Source organism: Choloepus didactylus, chromosome 1 (genome assembly GCF_015220235.1).
Source record: "Choloepus didactylus isolate mChoDid1 chromosome 1, mChoDid1.pri, whole genome shotgun sequence".
In the NCBI taxonomy this organism is placed as follows: Eukaryota; Metazoa; Chordata; class Mammalia; order Pilosa; family Megalonychidae; genus Choloepus; species Choloepus didactylus.
The window spans coordinates 74872275-74882014 of NC_051307.1; the positions used below are offsets into that span (position 1 = coordinate 74872275).

Consider the following 9740-nt stretch of genomic DNA (forward strand, 5'->3'; position numbering starts at 1 on the left):
ATGTATAATGGTGCAGCTTCTATGAAAGACAGCTTGGCAGTTTCTCAGAAAGTTAAGTACAGTATTACCATGTGACACGGAATCCCACTTCTAGGTATATTCCCAAATAGTTGAAAGCAGGGACTCGAACGGGTATTTGCACACTGTTGTTCATAACAACAACCCAAGTTTCTATCAACTGATAAACAGATAAACAAAATGTGTGAATGAAGTTCTGGTATATGTGACCCCATGGATGAATCTTGAAGACATTATATTGAGTGAAATAAGTCAGACATGAAAAGTTAATTATTATATGATCTCACTGGTACTAAATAATTAAAATAAGAAAATTCAGAGAGTCAGAAACTAGAATATAGGTTACCAGGGACTGGAATGGGTCTAAATAGGGAACTAATGCTGAAATTGCATAGCGTTCTTTGGGGTGATGGAAAAGTTTTGGTACTGGATGGTGGTGATGATGGCCCAGCATTGTGAATGTAATCAACAGTACTATATTTTTTATTTAAATGTGGTTAAAAAGGGGAATAGTAGGTTATATATATATTACTAAATACTAATTAAAAAATTATAGCTGGAACTACACAACACAGTGAACGTAAGTTAAACCATAGAGTATAGTTAATAGTACAATTATAAAATGTGCTTTCATCAATTGCAACAAATACACCACACCGATGCAAGGTGTTAATAGGGTGGTATATGGGGATCCTGTATTTTATGCAGGGTTGTTCTGTAAATCCACAACTTGCCTAATAAAAAAATCCAAAAATTTTTAAAATAAATAAACAAACAAAAACACATAGGACTGCATACTACCAACAGTGAACAGTAATGTAAATGATTATAATTAATAGTATAATTATAAAAATGTTCTTTCATGAATTGTAGCAAACGTACCACCCTAAGGCAAAGTGTTGATAATATGGTGGTATATGAGAATTCTGTATTGTATGGATGATATTTCTGTAAACTTACATCTTCTCTAATAAAAAAAGAGCATTAAAAAATTGGTGATAAAAGAAGAAACATTGGCAGTTTTGCCATGGTTTAGAAAAATTAAACATATGACAGAGCTCAAAATGAGTCCTGTTGGAATCATACCCATTCATTTAACATATCTGTCCTGGTTTCAATACAGTAATTGAGAGAAGAAAAGTAGTAATAAATACATTAATACATTGCAATTGCTAATACAGAGTGAAACGTGAGATGTTGTGACTGATTACACTCAGTGAAAATTTAATATTATATTTTATAGCAAACCTGGTTTGCATCCTTGATGTCAACCATAAGTATCCTAAATGCAGTTTAACATATCTAGAATGTGGAAATAATTGATGTTCACAGCGATGACCCTGCTGAGTTTAAAATAAACAAAAAACAAAAAATGAAGAAATTGTCTTCTGAATGTGTGAGTATACCTGTGATGTAGGTTCTATCCTGATACTTTGAAAACTACCACTACAGTTAATTTTGTCATAACAATTAATCAGGATAAGGGATAAAGAGTTCTTATTCATACTTTACCTAACACACACTTGGGCTATTGCTATTTCAAAGCTTAACACTTCTGCAGGATCTTCTATAACCATGGATATCAGAGGCATGAACATGTTAAAAAAAATCTCTGAAATGTATTACTCAATATAGTGCTATTTACGTTCATTCAAATTTTTTGGTGTCTACAAACTGCAAGACAGTTTGTTGTGAAAAATACAAATATGTTCCCAACACTGGCTAATTTACCACAGCAACTAATGCTACATTGGGTCTATAAAGGTGCTAAATGGAACAGTGTTGATGAACCTGGCCTGCACTGGTGGTTTAGAGAGTGTAAGCTCTGGCAGCATTAGCTTCATAACTAACCTCTTCCTTTTTAATAGAAGATCAAAACTTTAAACATGGTGATAGCAGCAACTACAGAACAAGCACCTACCAATCAACATCTCTTCTTCAATTATCTTTTTTCTTCAAATTAAAGCATTAAAGTGCACACCATAGCCCACTAGGTAATCATGGCAATCCAAGAGAGAATTGGGAAGATCTTTGGTGTGAGGGAAACAGTGCTTTCACAACAGCCCCTAAGAAACAGTGATTCCCGCATGGTCTTTTTATGAAGAGTTAGAGGTAGAAAAGAATATGGTTCTGAAGTTCTATTCCATGGTTACTAGAGACAAACTCAATGCAGTAAGACTCTACATCTTTACATGAGTACATTGGTGATTGAGGCCGTATCTGTCCTATGTTGCTATTTGCCTTATTAGTAAAGGAAGGAAAATATGCAGGTGTGGTACTGTGTGTGTGGCAAGAACACTGCACCCAAGTTGGCTGGGTGAACCCAAGAAGGAAAGTATAAGGGATGCAGAGGGTTAGAAAGATGCAAAGTATCATCATCAAATGTAAAAGGAGCACTAAAAGAAAAAAAAAAAAAAGCTTAGGGCTCACTGGCAGAGAACATCACCTTCATATAACTCTGGCTTATCAAAATTTTGATTGGATTATTTGAAAGCTTGGAAATAAGTAATGCTATGTCATATGTACAAAACACACACCCACACTCGCCCACACACATATGCAATTTGAAATAAACCATTCAAAAGTGAGATAATAGCAATCAAGAGGGAAAAACAAATAAAAAAAGAAACATCAAAAAAGCTGTTGTATAAGCAGACTCCTCTCCATGGGCAGCTGGGTGATAAAGTGGCACAGGTCAGAGATAAAACCCAGGATACTGCCCAACCAGAGTCTTGCTCCTCCTCAGGCCTCGTCTCCTTCTGGGCTTATATTTTCCTCTAGCTCACGGTAATTGGGAATCAGCTCGCACAGCTGTGGACTACAGTTCCCAGCTACAGAGGAAACAAAATTGAAACTGAGTATCTCTGCAGGAGAGAGGAGAGAAGTCACTTGTGTAAGTACCATTGCAACACCCTTCCCAAGAGGCAATAGCCCTGGGCTTATCCTCCTTTAAATGTGCAGTGCCATGATGGTTTTAAAGCAAGTAGAAGCATTCCCTGTGATTAAAATTAGGGAACTTGGATTCAATTCTAAGTTAGAACGATGAAATGTTAATGCTGCAAGAAACTCAAGTCTAATCCAATATTCTCCTTTTACAGAACTTTGACCCAGAGATGTTAAATGATTTGCCAAGTTACTTAATGATAGCACTGGGACTGAAATCATCAGTAGTCTGTATTACTAGTTTTACTAGGAACTTATTACTCTTACAAATCAACGGTACTGATCTCCACTTCTCAATGTCCCCATAATTTATTTTATTCAAGATTTTCCCATTTTCATTGAGAACTTTGTCATATGGTTTATTCTTTTAATTTTTACACCCTCATTCCTGTTCTCATCCAGGTAATTTCAATAACCTTATAGATTGTTAACCCCATTTGCTAAAACTAAGATTACCTTTCTATCATTTACTTTATTAACTTTCACTTTGTTTTAGCAACCATTTTGCATGATACCATCCTGTATACTTTGTTCCTCAGAACTATACCATGTCTGAAGTCACAAAATCTAATATAGTAATCTCTGGTTACTAGGCCTCACATCATTACTCCACCCACATTAGTTAGGTCATAGGGTAAGTTGCTGAACAAACAGACCCCCAAATCCAAGGGCTCTTCCTCAGGAAACATTGCGGAAATTGGTGGCACAGGGTAGCAGATGGTTCTGTTTCATACTTACTTCTGTCTTGTAGTTTTTCCACCTCTATGGGGCTGTCTTTGTTCATATATTTGAAACCGGTCCACTACTATCATACATATTTTCCAGCCCTCAGAAGGAAGAGAGAGAATGGAGGGCCAGTAGCTTTCTTATTAAATGCTGTGATCCAAAAGCTGCACACATTCCTTATACCCACATCCCATGGGTTAAGCTTACTCACCTAACCATATGTAGCTAAAAAGGCAGCTGGGAAATGTAGTTCTAAGCCTAGTAATTCTGTGTGCAGCCAAATATTGGGATGCACTATTACTTAAACGGAGTGGTTTTGGGGCGATGAGTAGTTATTTTTGGTACAATGCTAACCGTCTTTCTGTTCACTAACTTCACTGGAATCTCCAGCTTCTTGACCCATCATTTAAAGCTAACTCCATCAGTGCCTTTCTGGATTCACTTCTTTTCTGCCAAATAAGGATTCCATGGTATACAAATTTAAATTATATTTCACCAATCCTTTCAAAATTGTAACCCTGTTTCTATTATGTTGCATCTACCCTGTATTATCATTATGTACTCCTATTCTAAAATATATATGTGATTCTGGGGAAAAAAATCACACAACTCTTCTCATTGTTGTTGATATAAATCTGTGGTTTTTAATTCAGTAGGACCCATCAGAACTTAAACTCCAACTCAATCTACTAAACCAGAAGCCCCTCCAGGGCAAGAGTTATTTATATTTTTTATTTCCATTGTCTAGAATACTGCTTAGCTCCAAAAAACTGTTTGTTGAATGAGAAATGAATACTAATGTCTTTCTAATTTCACATATGTATTTACATATTCAACTAGTCTTTCCTCTTTTCTGTCTCAGAGGCAGCATTGTCCTTCTTACTTTTTAAGGTCAACATCATTTATTTATCTTTCAGTGTACAGAGACCTACTATACCATTATAGGCTCATTTTCCCCTCACCTGTTACATCTAGTTGGTCACAAATGTCTGTGGATTCTACTCCAAATTCTCTTTCAAATCACATTCTTCATTCGCAATCACCCATTTTAAGCACATATCATATCATGATTCCCAGTCTCATGTAACTGCAACAATTTCATTTGTGTACCTTCTACTAGGATTATTCTCCATAAATCTATCTTTCATGCTATAGTAAGGAAATAATTCACATATCTATCTTCATTGTTTACCAAGACCTCAGTTAGTGAGAGTGTGGACATCAATTGCTGAAAGATTTCAACAAAGTATTAGAAGGTGGAAAACAGATGGATTATTGTTAAATGACAATGTGGTACAGAAGGCAAATACTTGAGATGCATGCAGCAGAGACTAATGATAAGACATTTGTTCATCATTCAAAATCCCAGATTTGAAAGCATGAGTTACAGTGCATTAGACAACTGTGATTGTTTGAATTTATTATGTACCCCCAAAAAGATCATGTTCTTATAGCTAATACATTCCTGTAGGAGTAAACCTATTATAGGTAGGACCTTTTGATTAGGTTATTTCAGTTGAGGCATGCCTCAAGTGGGTCTTAATCCTCTTACTGGAGACCTTTGTAAGAGGATGAAATTCACAGAATACAGAGATAAAGACACAGAAGCTGAGAGAGAAAGACACAGAAACAGAGAGGAAGCCACAGAAACAGAAGAAGACATTGAAGACAGAAGATGGAAGCAACAAAATCCCAAAGAGAAAGAAGGAACCAGCAGATGCCATGTGCCTTGCCATCTGACAGAGTCCAGGTATTTATATGATGATGCCTTGATTGGGATATTTTCATGGCATCAGAACTGTAAGCTTATTAGCCAATAAAACCCCATTATAAAAAGCCAGTCCAATTCAGATATATTTCATTTCAGCAGCTTTAGTGAACTAAAACAGCAACTACCATGTAGGCAAGAATTCAGATTTATTATATTAAAAAGTCAAGGGAAAGCCCTGGGATTTAGGGTCATAGAAAAATTAATTTAGAGTTTGTAATCAAATTGACTGGATTACCAATTCCCTGTCCACCCATTAAATTTACAGAGCAGCAGCAGCCTAACATCTATCCCACAAAGAGAAGATTAGAGAATTTTTCTCAGGAGGTCCAGAAGAATCCCTGAGAAAGAGCTTTCAAAACTGGGTGAACTCAATGAAGAGGTCAATTCCCTAAGTTATCATTCAGAAAAAAAGCATGCCAGTGAAAAGTTCTTACCCTTAACTCAGAACCAATTAGCAGTTTTTTTCATGTCTCATTTGTACATCAACAAAAATCAAACAAAAATCAATGAACATTTGTGGAAATTCAGTCACATTAAAAAGAAAACAGAAAACAAAACAAAAAAAATTAGAATGTATAGATAATTCAGGGAACAAAGAAAACAAAAAGGTCAATGATCATACTAAGAGAACTGTGGAAATATGTAACATCTAAAAAACAAGAATAGCATTATACAAAAAAAGTTACAAAAAATATTAAACTTGGAAGTTAAAAATCTGGGCCAAACTGAGAAAAAAAATAATATAAAAAACAAAAACAAAACAAAACAAAACAAACAAACAAAAAAAAAAAAAAAACAAGCAAACAAAAGAAGAGTTAAAAGATAAATTCAAAGAAATCCCCTAGAAAATGAACCAAAGTAAGCCATCAAAAATATTCAAGATAAATAAATAAATAAAATATTTAGAATATCCTTACAGATGTTCCATCATCCAACTAGTAGGAGAAAACAGGGAAAACTGAGAGGGAATTTTCAAAGAAATAGCATAAGAAAATTTTTGAGAACTGAAGAACATCAGACTTCAGATTGAAGGGGTCTATCATAATGATAGAGCAAGCCACAGTGTCATATTTCAGAAAGAATATAAGCCAGGCACAAACGAATGGAAATGAAAATGGCAGTGAATATCTCAGAACAACTCTAGGTCCTAGAAGATAATGAATATTGTTTTCAAAATCCTTTTGGAAAATTATTTTCAAGCTGTAATTCAGCCAAACTATCAATCCAGTGTGAGGAAAGAATTAAGATATCAGAGCTTCACAGATTCAGAAATTTATCTTCATGCAACCTTTTTCTAAGAAGATATTAAGAATAAATCCCCAAAAAACAAGGGCATACACTAAGAAAGAGAAAGACCTGGGATCTTGGAAGCCACCAGAGAAAAGTAAGTTTAGACTGAAATGAGAGGACATATGTGGAGTGTCCAAGAGGCTACTCTCCAGAAATATGAAGTAAACTTGTTAAAGTCAGTATAATGATTGAGCTTTTAGAAAGAATTAAGGATATTAGAAAAATTAAGCAGATTAAAAAGAGACACAATAATTCCAAGAAAATAAGCAGAAATTTAAACAAGAAATAAAATAGAGCTTTATTTATTTTGCTGTGAATTGAACAATATTTATGTGGTCACAATGATGAATACAATGAAGTAGTAACAAGTGTGCACTCTGTTGCTGGATTACTTGTATTGATTGATTCCTGTCTACAATTCCTACTAGTGGTATAACCCCAAGCAAACTACTTAATTTCCCTGTGACTCAGTTTCCTTGCCTGTAAAAGATTACATCTAATAAGTCCCTATGACAATTAAATGTTTTAATACATATAAACACATAAAAGAATGTCTAACAGATAGTAGTCATTCAATAAGGATTAACTATTATAATTTCTAATTTTAACTTAAAACAATCATGTGATTATATAAGGAGAAGGGACCAGACAAGGTGAAGTGGCTGAGAGAACTAAAGGGAGGGTGGCTATGTAGCATGTACTTTATTTTCCAAACTGGGAGATTTCAAAAGTTAAAAGGAGTGCTGTTAATAGTTATACCACATAGGATATAAGTGGGCTATCCAAAGAAAAATAGGGCACTTGGTTTCTCTAGCTAAAGCCTTTTCCATCCAAATAGACTTAATGTCTATAATTTATAAATCAAGAAAATGGCAAGCACATTTGATTTAGCAATGTTGAAGGTTACTACTAGAATAACAGGTAAAAGTGATTGCCCTTGGGAACTGTACTCAGAGCTGGAGGAATGGAGAAAAGGAACTTTCTTCATCATTTGCCTTTTGGTTCTCTGCTGATAAACTAAACTATTTTGATAACACTGTAACAAAGTTTGCATCTTCTCTCTCACTGGCATGAAAACTTTCCATGGTTTCCCATCAGCTATATCTTCACGTTAAAGCCATTTCATGGCATATCTCATCATCTGTGGAGCTGCCTTTGTTGTCACTTAACTTGGTCAACAGTAACAGTAACATGAAACCATTTTCCCCAAACACAGAAGGATTTGCCATTCTCTTATCTTGTCTAAAATACTGTTCCCCTAGATTGTCTATCTAGTGAAAACAATTTATATTTTTTAAAACTTAAGGTAAAATATAACCTATTTTGAGAATCTGTTTCCTCTCATCACTAAAAACTGTCCAAATTACTGCAACTTGTGTATTTTCTATTGTTTTTATCCTGGATTGTAATTATTTATTTACAAATCAGTATCTGTCTCTCCTATTAGACTATCCAAATTTGAGAACAGGGAGTGTTAGATTTATCTCAGAATACCCAGAACCTAGAATAAAACAATATTTTTCTTATCATTATCACCATGAATACTGAAAAGCTTTCTACAAATTTGTATTAATTATTAATTACATAGAATAGTACAAAACAGGTTTTCATCTGTATTAAAATAACTTGCTTCATAGTATTAGTGCAAAGAGGCATTTCAGCATACTTCTTTTACTTGAATTTTCTGAAGGTCTTTAGAAATCAGCAGAAACTTTGGTTAGATGTTGAAGACTTTGCAGCTTAAAGGCATTTTTTATTTGGGTCAATATAGCAAAGAATTAAGGAATATTGTAAAAACCTGGTTAATTAAAATATAGATAGTCTCAACTGGGGACAAATGTGAGGTCACAATCCTTTTCTAACTTAAGGGTGAGTTTTTGTATTGTGTGCACATGTTTTGTATAAATAGTATTTTAACAACAATGGAGAATCAAAACTTAGAGAAAGCAGAATCACTCAAAATTCAATTATCTTAATAAAAAGTAAGGTATTGTATACTTTTCTATGTTTCTTTTGTTTACACACCTATGAAATTCACATATCAGTAATCATAGCATAGATATGATTTAATCATCTTTTTAAACTGAAGAATTTATCAGGAACAGTTTTCTATTGTTACAGGTAGGAAGAGGGCTTTAAAAGCACAGCCTTGTTATTGAAAACAAAGAAATTTCTAGTTCTCGATTATGTTTACCCAATGTTAGGATGATGGTAGCTGTCGCCTGTGGCTATTTGGGCCAATTGGTTACAGAATCCTGTTTCTGGGTCCAGGCTGACTGGAGGAATTTGGGCTCTGTCAGCACCTGTTAGCCTCACGCGGTTCCCTTCAGCCTTCCTCTCGCCGGCCATCCGTAAGGCATCAGTGCGCCATTGTCCCCAAGAGGCCAGATTCAGGGAAGGTAGTTGTGTGTTTCTAGTGCGGTAACAAAATCAGATGAATTTTCTCTTTAGCAAAGAATATGAAATCACAATTCTGAATCTCCATTAAGAAGAGATTTAGCATTAATTATGGGAAAATTATAAAGCAATCAGTTAGACTTACTGTTCATTCCATTTAGGCGCATTGTGGGAAATTGCCTCTGATTGTTTACAGTATCTTTGCAGATTACAAAACTCAGCTGAAATAGTTTGGGTCAACAACAAAGTCCCTAAGTGAAAGTGTATGTTATTATTTTCTTTCTCATAAAGGTTCACACGCTGCTGTTTTTGTTTGTTCAAGAAGATAGTTGTCTAAAATATGTTGACTGTGTCTTTTTCTTTTAAAATACTATAAATTCCAATCTCTGTATACATTTCACGTTTTGTGAAATAGTTTTAGAACATTACACAAAGTCACAAAGGAAAAGTTTTGAAAACAGTTATCAATACATAAGTGTTATCTGTTTTCCATCAATTTTGTTGTAAATGAATGTGCAATAAACTCAGTGATTTTTTTTCTTCCCCTTTCATCTTTCCCACCTGACCTGATAGCTCTTTTCTATTGCAACTCTGT

The 9740-nt window shown here is 34.6% G+C and overlaps 1 pseudogene; it reads right to left on the reverse strand.

Annotated features, from left to right (window-relative positions):
• LOC119516220 overlaps positions 1-9097 on the reverse strand; it is a 90880-nt pseudogene extending 81783 nt beyond the window's left edge.
• Positions 9098-9740: the final 643 nt, after the last annotated feature.